At 43.8% G+C, this 13442-nt stretch overlaps 1 protein-coding gene across 3 annotated transcripts in view; it reads left to right on the forward strand.

Annotated features, from left to right (window-relative positions):
- Window positions 1-2254: 2254 nt before the first annotated feature.
- Window positions 2255-13442, forward strand: part of LIFR (LIF receptor subunit alpha) — a 108542-nt gene continuing 97354 nt past the window's right edge. Inside the window, exon 1 of one of the 3 annotated variants that reach the window (XM_020795687.3) lies at window positions 2255-2395. The gene's annotated coding sequence lies outside the window, so the exon portion shown is untranslated. Of the gene's footprint in view, window positions 2396-2952; window positions 3374-13442 lie in introns of those variants that run through there. The other 2 variants (XM_020795688.3, XM_072992823.2) reach the window with 2 other exon arrangements.

Raw genomic sequence — 13442 nt, forward strand, 5'->3', positions numbered from 1 at the left:
TTAATTGAGGCTTGTTTTTGGGGTAGGGCTTATAGTATGAGCATCCTGAAAAATCATACTAGAGCTTATTTTCAGGTTAGGTCAGATTTTCAGGGAAACAGGGTAGAGCTAGAAATTTTGGGCAGTTGTAATTGTAAACCACTTCTGATTATTCTCTACCTGGAAAATCCTGAAAGAGTCACTGTAAGTCAGAATTGAGTTGACCACACACAATTATTATTTAGTCGAAAAGTAAAACTTTCTGAGCTTTTTCTGTGCGTCATTACCTGACTAAAAGTCACCAAACTCGGTGTGCTTAACTCTGACTGCACAGGCTCAGTTTACAGAACACACTGTGCTTTGAACAAAAATGTTTCAGCCAGTTTAAATGCAATCTTTAGATTTTTAATTAGAAGTTGCAAACGTGGGTTGCTTACACAAGTGCTTGGGTTGAAGGAAGCAAAGAGAACAACTGGTGCTCATTGCCCATTTTGGGAAGAAAAAAGAAAAAGGGGAGGCATTTCCCTCTCTGGAACAGGACCAAAGCAAAGAGGAAGGGCTGATACCAGGACTGGGGGAATTTCATTTTGTTTCTTTTTAGAAGCGTATTCCAAAATCCTCTGATTACATCATATTGAGAATAGGAAGGATTTTAGAGTAGAATATGGCAGAATCTAAAACTGGCAGGTTTGTTCACCTAGGCTCTGAGCTTTAAGCAGCCATGTAATGGGATAAGGACTCTCTGGATGAAAGCATGGATTTTCACCATCATTATTATTAGCAGGAACTATGACAACACCCACTATCCCATTAGGCTTCTCTACGCCCTTAGTTACAATCCTCAGAATTACTGGTACAGAAATGGATTTTCCCAGGAAAAGGATATTGCTGCAAGTTTTCTCTGATATATTGTAAAGTACTGGAGGTTGATGATGTCTCAAATGGGCAACTAAAAGCCATTAGCTTTACAAAACACCTGCTCCTCTCTTGCAGCTACAGTTTTATCCAACTTCTTACACTTTTGGAGTGTCCTTGTGTAGCAGGAATGAGGACTATCACAATGAGCCCCTGCAGTTCCAAATGTACCCCTTCACCTGTAGGTCTGAGTATTTAAGAAGTCTAAGTCTGAACCCACTTCTTTTGTTCATCTTTAACAGGCCCCGCCATACCTGTTGAGCTGGGGCAAGGCAAATAGCCAAAAATTTCATTCTCCTTAGTGTATTTTTATTTCTTGGAAAAATGTCCTCAAATCTCCAAATTCTATAGGCAGGACTCAGAGAGGGGGAAAAAAAAGAGAGAGAGATTTAAATGTGGTGTCAAGTGACACAATATCCCACCCATTGTATGTTGAGGCATGGGCACAATCCCCCAAATAAATGAATGAATGAATGAATGAATGAATGAATGAATGAATGAATGAATGAGGCACATTTGGTAAAAATCGCCCCCCAAGGGAAAAGTGCACAAGGCTGGGAGGCACTGCCATGGATCTTCCTAAAGCTCAGGAGATTCACCTCAAGTTTTTGGCGCCCTTTTAATTCTGGCACCCTGGGGGGCAAAGGCCCCGTCGTCCCGCCTCAGCTATAGCCCTGGAGTCGCCAGTGATCTTTAGTTAAAGCTCCCCTGACAGCCCATCCAGGCCCGCTGTGTTCCTTCTGAGGAAGTCCAAGAAGCCAAGGCACCAGCGAGCTGGCCGCCGACGCCTTTGGAGCCCCCGGGCCGCGCGCCATTCCCAATTCGGGGTTCTCTTAACCCCTGCGGAAGGCTGCGGGCGCCAAGGGCAAGCGCTCCGCGGGGGCAAGCGGTTGGTTGCCGCCGCCTCAGCGGCGAAGGGGCTTGCGGCTCGCCGGTTTCCAGCTTCCAGCTCCTCCTCCCGCCACCAGCCAGCAAAGGCGAGCCTTCTCCATAGGCTGCTGCTGCTGCTGCTGCCGCCGCCGCCGCTCCTCTCCACGGCGCTGCTCCCCACCCCACCCCCAGTGGTGGTGGTGGCGGCGGCGGCTGCCAGGCCTCGAAGCCTCCGGTTCGGCGCTGGGCGGCTCTTCTGCTTTCTGGACCCCCTCGGAAACCCCTCTCCAAGTGGGCGCCAGCCTGGTCCCCGCTGAGGACGCCGCCTGAGGCCCGCCGGCCGCCTCGGCCAAGCACCTTCGCCGCGCGCCTTTTTTTTCCGCCCAGCCCTCGCGTGGGCACCCCGTCCCGCTCGGAGACGCCGGGCTCCTCGCTCCCGTTCCCACCACCGTGCCACCCACCTTTCTCCGCCTCTGGCTTCCTGGAAGGGCCGCGGAGTCCCAGCCGGAAAGCTGAGGGAGGTTTGGGGGGGAGTCGGGCCGAGCCGGGCCGGCGCGTCTCGCCTTGGCACTGCGCGTAAATGGAGTTGCGCGCCGGCGAGGCGGAGACGACGGAGACGCGGCGTTGGGAGGTGAGAAGTGGGGTGAGAGAGTGGGGTTTGGGGGATTGCTCTGGGAGGTTGGTTCGGACCCTGCGGGGCTTGGCATGACAAAACCAATAGGGATCGCGTGGTCCTCTACAGAGTCCTCGGCTTGGAAGCACTGTGCGCAAGGACGGCATCGGGAGGGGGAGAACGAGGATCTCGTGTATTTTTGACACTGGGATCCCGCTTCCCAGGGAAAGCTCGGTTCCTAGGAATTCTTAAGAGATCGACTCCGCATGACCCTGAGCTGGCTGCGCTTTCTCTTTCGCCGCGCCTCCGCAGGATCCGGACGCGAGTTTCAAAATTCCCCGTCTTTTTTGCCTTTCCTTTTCTTTCCCAGCAAAGTGACCCTCCCCGCCGATAAATAAATAAATCCCAGCTCTCCAACACCATTTCATTGGAGAGAAAGCGGCTCCCCGCCATCCCACCCCCTCCGACAAACCCGGCTTCTTGCCAGGGGAGGCTCCGGCGTGGGAGGACGAGGCGAAAAGATCCTCCTGTCCCGACCTTTTAGCGATCCCGCCCCTCGAAATGTCCGGTCCCTGAAATGTCAGGCGCCCGTTAGGACGGGTCGGGCCTTGGTTGGGTCACCGCAGCTGCTAGAGCCGGCATCGCTTCCCCAACTCTCGATTCCCGCCTGTTTATACGGCGGCTGCCAATCCGGATCTCCCCTAAAGTAGGTTTGATCCCGTTGGGACTGCGTGCTAGGGGGGGAAAAAAGAGGAAAGGCTGAAGGAGTCTCCATAGGGACGCGGGTTTCAGTTGTGGTTTGACTGCAGTGGGAGGTTGGTCGTCTTTTAAGGCGGAATAATTCTTTGGGGATATCAGAGGAATTGTTTTTTTGTTTTTGTTTTTAAACGACCATAGTTGTGGATTGCAGCTGGGTTGTGATGACACACGTTTGGGGGGACCGGAGAGAGAGGGCTGAAGAGTGAGTGACTCAGATCTTTCCCTTTCTTCCTCTGGGTGAGTTTTCCGCACTCTCCTCCCCCCCCCCTTGAGAAATCATGTGGAGGTGGGTTTGGCAGAACTTCTAGTGAAAGTGAGCAGGGGGTCATCACGGCCATTGGTTTTTGGCTCCCCAAACGGGCTGCGGAGATGCTTGGCAGCGGGCTCCTAGCGACTCCAGTGAGCCATTTGTTTCGTGATTTCTCAAAAGCCAGCACGAGCAACCGGGCAGGATCCTGGGATCCTCTTCTGTTGAATGGGCTTTCCTTATCCCTATGTGGATATGGTGAGAACATCTTGAAAACATCTTGGAAGTCTTACTTAGGCTATTCCTATAGGAAAGAATGTGGAGAGTGAATTGAATATAGATAGGTTTTGTATCTTGTGTTTTATTGACTTGATTCTCATTTTCCCCTTTAGCCAGTTCCTTAGGGCAGTTTAAGAGAAAAATTAAAGTTGCAGTGAAAAAAAATATCAAAACAGCAGCAACCACGGTAGTATTAATGAGCAGTCAATGGTCAAATAAATCATATCTGAAAAATGAAGGCAAAACAAAAATGGCTTGTTGTAAATTGTTCTAGGCTAAGGTATGCTTTCTTGAGGGTCACCTGGCAGTTTACTTTTATGTCATTTGGACACTAGGCAAAGACTTGTTCATTTTTCCTGGCCTTTTATTTATTTATTTATTTATTTATTTATTTATTTATTTATTTATTTATTTATTTATTTATTTATTTATTTATTTATTTATTTATTTATATCCTGCCCATCTTGTCGACTACTTTGGGCGGCTAACAACATATAGTATAAACAATTTAAAATATAGAAACAAAGTAACACATTAATAGACAGTGCTCAAGATGGAAAAAAGTAAATCAAGTAGTGGCTGGAAGGAAGGCTTGCCTAAACAGCTACCCTTTAAATTGACATTTGAAAATACCCAGCGAAGGGGCCATACGGATCTCAGAAGGGAGGTTATTTGCTTGTTGATTTTACATTGCTTGTTTCAGAATGTAATGGAACTATAAGAGAATTGTCTTACCAGTCCTAAAATTAACAAAAATGGAAGGCACTTGACAGCTATAAGAAAAAATAACAATTAACAAAAAATGTAACAGTTTTCAAAATTTCCTTACTTAATATGCACAATTTGAAACTACTGTTCTTTTTCTCAAGAGATTTTTAAAATCACCAAAGTGATCAGAAAACATAAGGTCAAAATTTAAAATATATTGAAAACGTATTTCTGTGTATACAGGATTACAGCAGGCTGCTTTCTTAGAACGCAGTCGATTGTAGAGTTGGCCTATACAATTAATGCACATAATAAATATGTTGTAGTGCTGACAATTAAGTTTAGATGAAGTTATGCTTTTTTAACCAAACTCCGGGAGGCAGTGGAAGACAGGAGGGCCTGGCGTGCTCTGGTCCATGGGGTCACTGAGAGTCGGATACGACTTAAGGACTAAACAACAACAAATGCTTTCTTAATAATGTGCCAACTACTGCTTTTGAAAAGGAAGTACCGTATTTTTCGCTCCATAAGACGCACCTTTCCATAAGACGCACCAAATTTTTAGGAGAAGAAAACAGGAAAATCTGTTTTCTTCGCTCCATAAGACTTTCCACCCCCCTGTTTTGTGGGGAAAAAGTGTGTCTTATGGTGCAAAAAATACGGTATCTGTTGTCATACCCTAATCTATATATATTTTTAGAAGTCCCTTTTAGAAGTTATTATAATTCCAAAATGTGGTGAATATAGTAAATAATTCAGGCTCTTCCAGAACATATTTCAGTTTTCTTCTTTTAAACCATAAGAACATTTCTCTTTTTTCTTCCCATATAACATATATAAAGCTCTCCAAGCTTTTCTCATGCCACATATGCAAATATGTGTATGTTTTTAAAGGTAGGACAAAATGGCAAAGAAGAGGTGTTGTAGGCATTACAGCTAAATTTAAAGTAAATGGAAATGTGAGGAGTTGTGGGGAAATGTGGGGAGGGTTTGGAAGTGGAATGTTTTATTTTATGGAAATGGTCTCCGTTGTATTTTTTTCCTCTGGTGGATGCCTTGTTTTATTTAGCAAGTGATGTGCTGTTGCACTCTGCTGCTTAATGATTAAGTTTTCTTAGGAGGCTACATGAAGGCTGAGCCAGCCCTACCATTAGACAGAGTGGAGCAACTGTCCTGGGCAAAGGATGGTGAATGGCCTGGAGGGGGAAATGACAACAGCTCCGTTGGAAGCATGCGCTGCCCTGTAGCTTCTGAGCTAACCTGATGTGGGAGATGACACTGTCCCCTCGCCCATTGGCAAAGGATGATTTGACTGCTTGTTTGCTGGCTTATGTGGGGGATTGTGGGAATATGGGGAACACCGTTTTGACAGCTTCATGTAGAGAAATGGCTTGGGCTAGCTGTGCATGAAGAATTGTGGGACACCATTTAATATATCTTGCTCACCATGTTGATCCGCCACTAAGATGCATTGGAATATGATGCAGGCTACAGTGCTATACTTCAGGGGTGTGCAATATCCTGGGCTCCAGGGCCACATTGAGGTCCATATGCAGATACATGGATTCTATTTCTTTTCAGGGAGAGCCTTCTCTCCTCCAAAGATGGGGAAAATGACTGTTTTGGACTGAAACTCAAAATGACCAGCCAATGGATTGACTGGGTATTCTGGGAGTTGTAGTCCAAAAGATAAGTTTTCCCCCCATCTGTGTTCTCCACTCTTCCCCACCATAAAGAGGGGGAAGAAACCCAATCTGTTTGAGTATTTCCTGGGGGAAGAGGGTGGAAGGCAAGCTCCCCAGTGTCTCCTTCAAGATCTAAGGGAGGAGGTGGGCACCCTTCTCTCTGCACCCTCCCTGAGCGGTTTTGTTTTCTTGATGGGAACAGTGACAACAAAAGCTCATAGGGAGTTGCCTTTTCTCCCAAGGCTGCAGATTAGACATCCCTTCAGTAAGCTCCATGGGCATACAGGACGCTATGGCCTTAGACACCCGAATGTGATTCTGTGATATCTGGTTTCCAACCCTTTGGTGCTATCGTGTTAAGTAGGACCTTTTCATCCGGAACAAAGGCCATTCCTTGCCTAGTAGTTAAAAAGATACTAGCTAATGCAACATTCCACACAACATCTGTGGATAACTATATCATCTGTGATTGTTGAAGTTTTTTGTTCTAGTAATAATTTCATCATTTAGAAGAAATATAGTAGCTTTTCTGGGACAAAGATACCAAAAAGCTTTTGTTTTTCAATTAGTATGGAGGTTAAAAGGCAAAATCTGTATCTTTCATTTTGTTTCCTGCAGTAAACTGCAGCTTCAAATAACAAACAAAACAGACAAGCCTAGCAAGGATAAAAAGTTCAGAATCCAATAAAAGTGTAGATAATTAAAATGATCCAGACCAGACAACAGCAAATCCTAAAAAGCAATAGCTGCAGAGAGTCATCCCACAGCAGATATGGGGGTGGAGATGCCTGTTTAAAGAATGATGTAACTTAAAACTGAGAGCTGTTCACACCAAAAGAATATGAAGTAAAAACATTGCAAGGAACCATCTTGAAGCAGAATGGAATTCCAGAAAGGTTTATGTAGAATGAGGTGATTTCCACGGAAATCCTCGTCATACACACTTTCTAGGAACTTTAAGTTAAAAAGTTAGACCCCTGTACTGCATATGGAGACACAACAATAACTGAAGGCAGAAACAAACTCATTGTTAGAGGGGGGAGTTTTTTAACTAGTGAAAGCATCTAAGAAAGGGCAGGATCTTTTCACATTGTACACAATTTACAAATTACCTCACTTTATTTTGTGATCAGTCTTCAGGACTTAAACACAGGATTACACTGAAGTCTCATTTCACAAACATGAAAGTTGCCTGGATTATATTTCTCCAACACTATTATACTTTGCACTCTAATCACAGAATTTTTCTGCTTTCGGCTTGCATCTTACACGCTTCCATCTCTGTTGTGCCAGTCTTGTCATTCTGACATGTTATCCGGCTGGATTGAAAGATGAATAATGTAAATTAGTACAACTGTACCCTGGCTGCGGAAAACATTTCCCATGTAAATATGTGAAAGATAATTCTGGTTGTGTACCCATCAGGGTGCTCAGTTCCTGCTCACTTCCCTATTCCCAAGCTCTCTAAATACAGCCCTAAAATTTAGCTTGTAGCGAAGAATTATTTTTCCACAATTCTGTGAATGGAGGGGTATGCTGGAGTGTAGTACAGTGGACAGAAAGTTAGATTTGGAGTTGACAGACAAGAGTTAATTCTTCCATGAATCATCTTGGGTATCATGTCTGATTGGGATGTGTTTCTTTTCTTTTCTTTTTCTGTTAATAAGATATAACTATGTTTTGTAAACTGCCTCTCCTTTTGAGGAGAAAGGTGGCATATAAATATTTTAAATAAATAAAATAAAATAATAAACTTCACTATGTTGGGCGCTCTATAAGCAAAATAACTGAATACATGTAAGCAGACAGAGTCAACCCCTCTGTGTAAATTTCTTTTCCCATGCAGGTAACAGTGGCCATTTTAAAAATAGGTTTTCCATTGGTTTTCTATCACTCTGTCCACCTTGGTATATTTCCTCCGGCCACTTTAACTCAGAAAGTTTTAACGAACAAAGCAAAGAGCTTTCTTGTCAAAGACTGCTATAGTAGCAGCTATAATATATTTAAAATTAAAATTCTCATCATATACAACTTAAAACAACAAACCAAAATATTGTAACTATTAAAAACTAATTTAAATAAGAAAACCTAATGGCATTAAAAATTTTTATACATTTTTATTTAAAAAACCATTGCCTTTTATCCTCTCTGACTTTGCATATAGAAACTTTCAATCATAGTGACATTGTTAGTCTTTTTATCTTTTAAAAAATCTACTTTTCAATTATTCCTTATTCTAAAGGTGGGGGGGAAGTTTACAAAACAATGCATATTTAACCCTAGAACAGAACAGTTGTTTCAACCAAACAATATACCGTATTTGCCGGCGTACAAGGCGAGTGGCCGTATAAGACGACCCCCCAACATTTCCACTCAGAATATAGAGTGGACGGATCTGGGCGGCGGTGGACGCCCGGGGCTCTGCCCGGACCCGCCCTGGAAGTTCATGGCCGGCAGGGAGGAGGGCGAAGAAGAGGGCAAGCGGCTGGGTGGGCAGCAGGAGGAAGAGGAGGAGGAGGAGGAGGAAGAGGGGAAGCGGTCGGGTTTGAACCTGTCTCAGTTCTGTTTTTTTTTTCCCCAAAGGCTTCTTTAGTAGTCTCTCTCCCTCCTGGAAAGCAAATGGTAGAATCTTTCTGATAGGGTAGTTTTGAAAACGTTGGCCTCTTCTAAATGATGCAAAAGTTCTGGTTTTGCATTGTAGTTTTCAATACTTTCCCCACCATCCAGACAATGCTAGGCTTGGTCCGATATCTTCAGTGCTCCTTTGAACTCTTTTTGTTCTAGAGATTTGTTTCAAGGGTGGAGTTTAGTACCATGGTGTTTTCAATGGGAAATTCATCTTTTTCCATCCAAGACTCCCATGCAGAAGCTTTTAACTTGCTCACATTTTTTAAAAAATAGATCCAGAAGTGGAACTACCACAGCAGAGAAGTAGATTTCCAGTAATTTTTTTTTTTAAAAAAAAGGATTCCAGAATCGAAATGGTTTTCAAAAGAAAAACACAGTACAATGTGTTCTTGAAGGTTTTCACGGACAGGATCCAATGGTTGTTGTGGGTTTTTTTGGGCTGTTTGGCCGTGTTCTGGAGGTTTTTCTTCCTAACGTTTCACCAGTCTCTGTGGGCGGCATCTTCAGAGGACAGGAGCTAGGATTCTCTCTGTGTTCTGGTGTAGTGTGTGGGATTGTTGAGTATTTGTATCCCCTGAAAAGAACAAAAACCCTGATCCCACAGCTACAAATACTCAACAGTCCCACACACTACACCAGAACACAGACAGAATTCTAGCTTCTGTCCTCTGAAGATTCCGGCCACTGGCGAAACACTAGGAAGAAAAACCTCTAGAACACGGCCAAACAGCTCAAAAAACCCACAATAATCAAAACACAGTGCAGTTTGAATGCAAATCCTGGTAAGTCTTGCTGTCCTTTACCATGAACCGCAACCAAATGTGACTCATAGGGGTGGAATTTCTGCCCCATCTGGATAAGTTCTTTGTATGTGCCAATGATGAGAGAGAATGGAGGATATAGTGTATTTATCGTCTAGCAGCTATAACACAAAAATGATCTGCTGTTGCATTATGAAACCACTTAATATCTTGCAAACTGTGTGTGTGGTAGCCATCTGACATGGCTTATTTTCCCAGGCTTGCCCACCCAGAGATACAGTAGATAAGTTGGCATTTGAACTGACGTCTGTGTCAACCCTTCCTTGTCCACCTTCACATTGCTGAAGTAAATGAGAGTATCTTGAGTCAGCGATGATTTTTCTTTTGCCAAAATGCTGTGCTTCATAAACATTTGCATTGACATTGTAACAGTGGGTGAGATGCACTGAACAAGTGGCTTTCCCCCTTCTCTTCTGCTGTTATGGCATGTTCTGAAGCGGCATCAATGCAAGACAGAAATTCACAGCACATTTTCTACATTGCCTTTGTAATGCATGCGAGGCTGGTGCAAGATATTCTGCTGCGGGAAGCAGGCTAGCAGCATCTACCCAAGCCAGTTTGGGTTGGCAGTAGAATCTTAAGATCTTCCATCCTACTTGAGAGCAGCAGGGTTCTTTATAGAGTGCAGCCCAGGCTGTGGAGCATACACAGGGAGAGAAGGTCTTTGGGTTCAGAAGGAATAGCTAGAGGACCACTACGTCTGTCCCCCAGTAGCTACCCCTCAGATGGCCCAGCAGAAGGACCAGTCCAAATACAGGACAACATTTCCTCCATCAAGGGAAGGGTAACAAAGATTTCATTATTATCATCATCTTAGAACTTCAGATCTTGAAGGGACCCTGTGGATTTTCAAGTCCTGCCCTTGCCAAGGAGGCACAGTGGGGAATCGAACTTCCAACTGCTGGCTCTGTAGCCAGAGACTTAAACCGCAGATCTGTCCAGCAGTTGTTTATTCTTATTTAATTGACTTTCCTGACCTTTCTCTCACTCTGTTATCCTTGATTAGAAGAGATAATGTCCTCAAGAAAGTAGCACTCAAGAGGCTGTAGAGCTGGAGTGGAAGAAGGAGACACACTGCTGCATGGAAACAATTCCAGATATACTGGGAGACTTGCAGAGCAGAAACCCCTAACTTTTGTTCCTTAGATTTGGATGGTGCCTCCCTCTCCCTTAAATTAAAAGTGGGCCATCCCTAGAGGTAGAATGTCCAACCAGAAACAACACATAGGGCTGGTGGGGTCAAAGAACGTTGAGGAAGTATAGTTGTTGATTTTATTAAGCCGTTTCTGTATTACAAGGTATGGGGATTATTGGCCTTACCATTAGCTACATTGTCTGAAGTTTTTTGTGGCTGCTATCCAAGACATCTGGAGAGCCAAAGATGCTTCACCCCTGTTGTATTACCTTTGCTTTAAAAGAGTCTCACAGTGTCTGGTGCCAGAATCGATCCTTATAGATGGCTATGAAGGAGGTCCGAAGGAGAGTGTGGCATCTCATGAGACAAAGGGTGTAGTGGGAGGATCGGAACAGGAGAGTTTTGGTGTAGAGTCGGACTCAAGAGAAAACATGACCAAGGAGGGAGAGAGAGAGGGAGTCAAAAGAAAGGGGAAGGTGGAAATATGTTTGGTAGAGGAGAGCGGAAGTCAGAAGGGGGAGGAGCAAGAACTGTCAGTTTGGGAGGAGAGTATAAGTAGGGATTGTCACTCTCGTATTGGCCTTCTCAGCCACACTAGACGCTGTTCCAAGTCCTCGATACAGAGCACGATACCATAGTCTTTCGAGACTGAAGGATGCCATCATCATCATAAGTAGCCAAGGCGAGTGGCGGTTTGAGGTGGAATTGGACATGTGGAGGCGCAAAAGAGAGCTAGAGAGACTGCGAGAGTATGAGATAGTGAAAACCCAGGAGTTGTAGAGGGAGTTTCCAAATCTGAAGCTAGAAGGTTTGCTTCCGGATCCCCCACTTAAAGAGTCAAGAGAAGCAAAATATGAAACCTTGGAATGGTTGGTGATTGTGTTCCCCAAGGGAAAGGGGATAGGACGACAGGTGTTAAGACCAGATTCAAGATTTAATACTCTTCCACCTGAGGGGGATTGGGCCCGGCACCCATGCTGCGGCACCATTTGCGCAGTGAGGAGTGCACCCCTCCGGAAACCCAGTTTGGCCCAGCACCCCTGTGAGTTTAACTCACTTTGGGTGGGAGTTCACATCGGACAGTTGTGGTTTATTGCCTGAGTTAAGTTGTTTTGACCCATTTATGAACAGTGTTGATCCTTGTATAAGCAATAAAGACAAAACTGTTAAAGTTAAGAAGACGTCTCCTGTGATATTTCCCATGCAAAATGATGAGTTGTCAAAATTTGAAACTGAACCCGATCACAATGACATGGTCCAGAATTCTATCTTAGGGCACATTTCCAAAAGTGTGTTGTGGATGCCCACCTATCCCACGTTCTTCTCATTTGGGTTTAATCCCTCCTTCCTTGGACATAGATTGGAAGACTGGCCAAGCCTGTGTTTCTAATTCTAAAAGACTTTCAGAACAACCCAGTGTGAATCAACTCAGAAGCGAGTCCTACCAAGGCTATTTTCTCTTTCTCTTTCAGTTCAGAATAAGACATTATCAGTAGTCATTAGATTTTTCTCTTGTGCTTGCCTCCTTGTGCACAGATGCTGTTTTCCCTTGGCCTGGAGTCAGGACTGTTTTTTGCTCCCTCTGTGTGGGTGGATCTGTTTAACCTCTCGAATCACCTTGTCAGTCTTACTTAATACATATTTTTAAACTTGCTGAATAATTGACATTGCTGGAGGGCAGAAATTGGGGAGGTGTTCATTGTTGGATTAAAAATAACTTTTTTGTAGCCGGGTGAGGGGAGGGGAGTATGGTGAAACCTAGTTTAAAAGGCAATGACCTGTAAACTCATTATGAAAAGTATCTCCTAGCAAGGACATGTAGATTAATGTTTTGGTGTGAAAACCAAGATTGGATCTTTAGGCAAAAAACAACATCAACCCAAAACTAAATATTTGAGAGTAGTGGTGGTAATTGTGGTGGAAAGAGGTTTAGCCACCACTTGAGGTCTGCAGATGACTCTAACTGAAAGGAGGATAATGACTGCCTTTGTCCCGGAGCCTGGGAAAGCTTTCTCTCTGCCATCTAGCGCATTGATAATTTTTGTTATGAAAAGAGTACAGCGTTGGCATATGGACATAGCAGTGAACGCCGTGCTGTTCCTGTTAAGGACTTTGCTTTCTCTGCCTTTCTAGCTTCAGCACTTTTTATACTGCTCAAGCACAAAGGGAAACAGGCAAGTACTTGCTGACCTTATTGAAACATACAACACAGTGTGGGAAAGTGTTTCCATTTTAATTAGACAGTGTACACTGTTTTAAAGGGGCTTTTCCTGTTTGCATTACTTGGAATAAGGTATGAACACGGTCATTCACTGATAATGTTGAAGAATTGTATTAATATCTGCATGGTGTCTGTCTTGGGATCCTTTAGTATATTTAGGAAAAAGCCACCTGGAGTTTTGTGGTACTTACTCCCAGGCAAGTGTGCCTAAGATAGTAACTTGATAGTTCCCTTCTCTGTGTACTGTGCTTTACATTTAGAAAATGTTGGTATTACATGGCAGTCAGTGATGTCCAAATCGCAGCTGTGATATATGTCATTTTGGGAATACTCTTGTATTTTCCTTTGGTGTTTCATTTTCCATTGAGTCTTGAGTTTGCTGAAGTAAAAATGTTTTACGAATTTTTGGTCTGCTCTTCTTGGGCCTAACAATTGAATTTAGCCATGAAATGTTGGCTACTACTTGAATAGAACTGGGATATATCATTATTAAATAAAGTAGCCTACTTACATCTTAGGCATGATTGCTGCTGAATTATCATGCATAAAATGAGATCTCTGAGCTTGAGTAGGTTTATTGGC

The sequence above is a fragment of the Pogona vitticeps genome, chromosome 2 (assembly GCF_051106095.1).
Source record: "Pogona vitticeps strain Pit_001003342236 chromosome 2, PviZW2.1, whole genome shotgun sequence".
In the NCBI taxonomy this organism is placed as follows: Eukaryota; Metazoa; Chordata; class Lepidosauria; order Squamata; family Agamidae; genus Pogona; species Pogona vitticeps.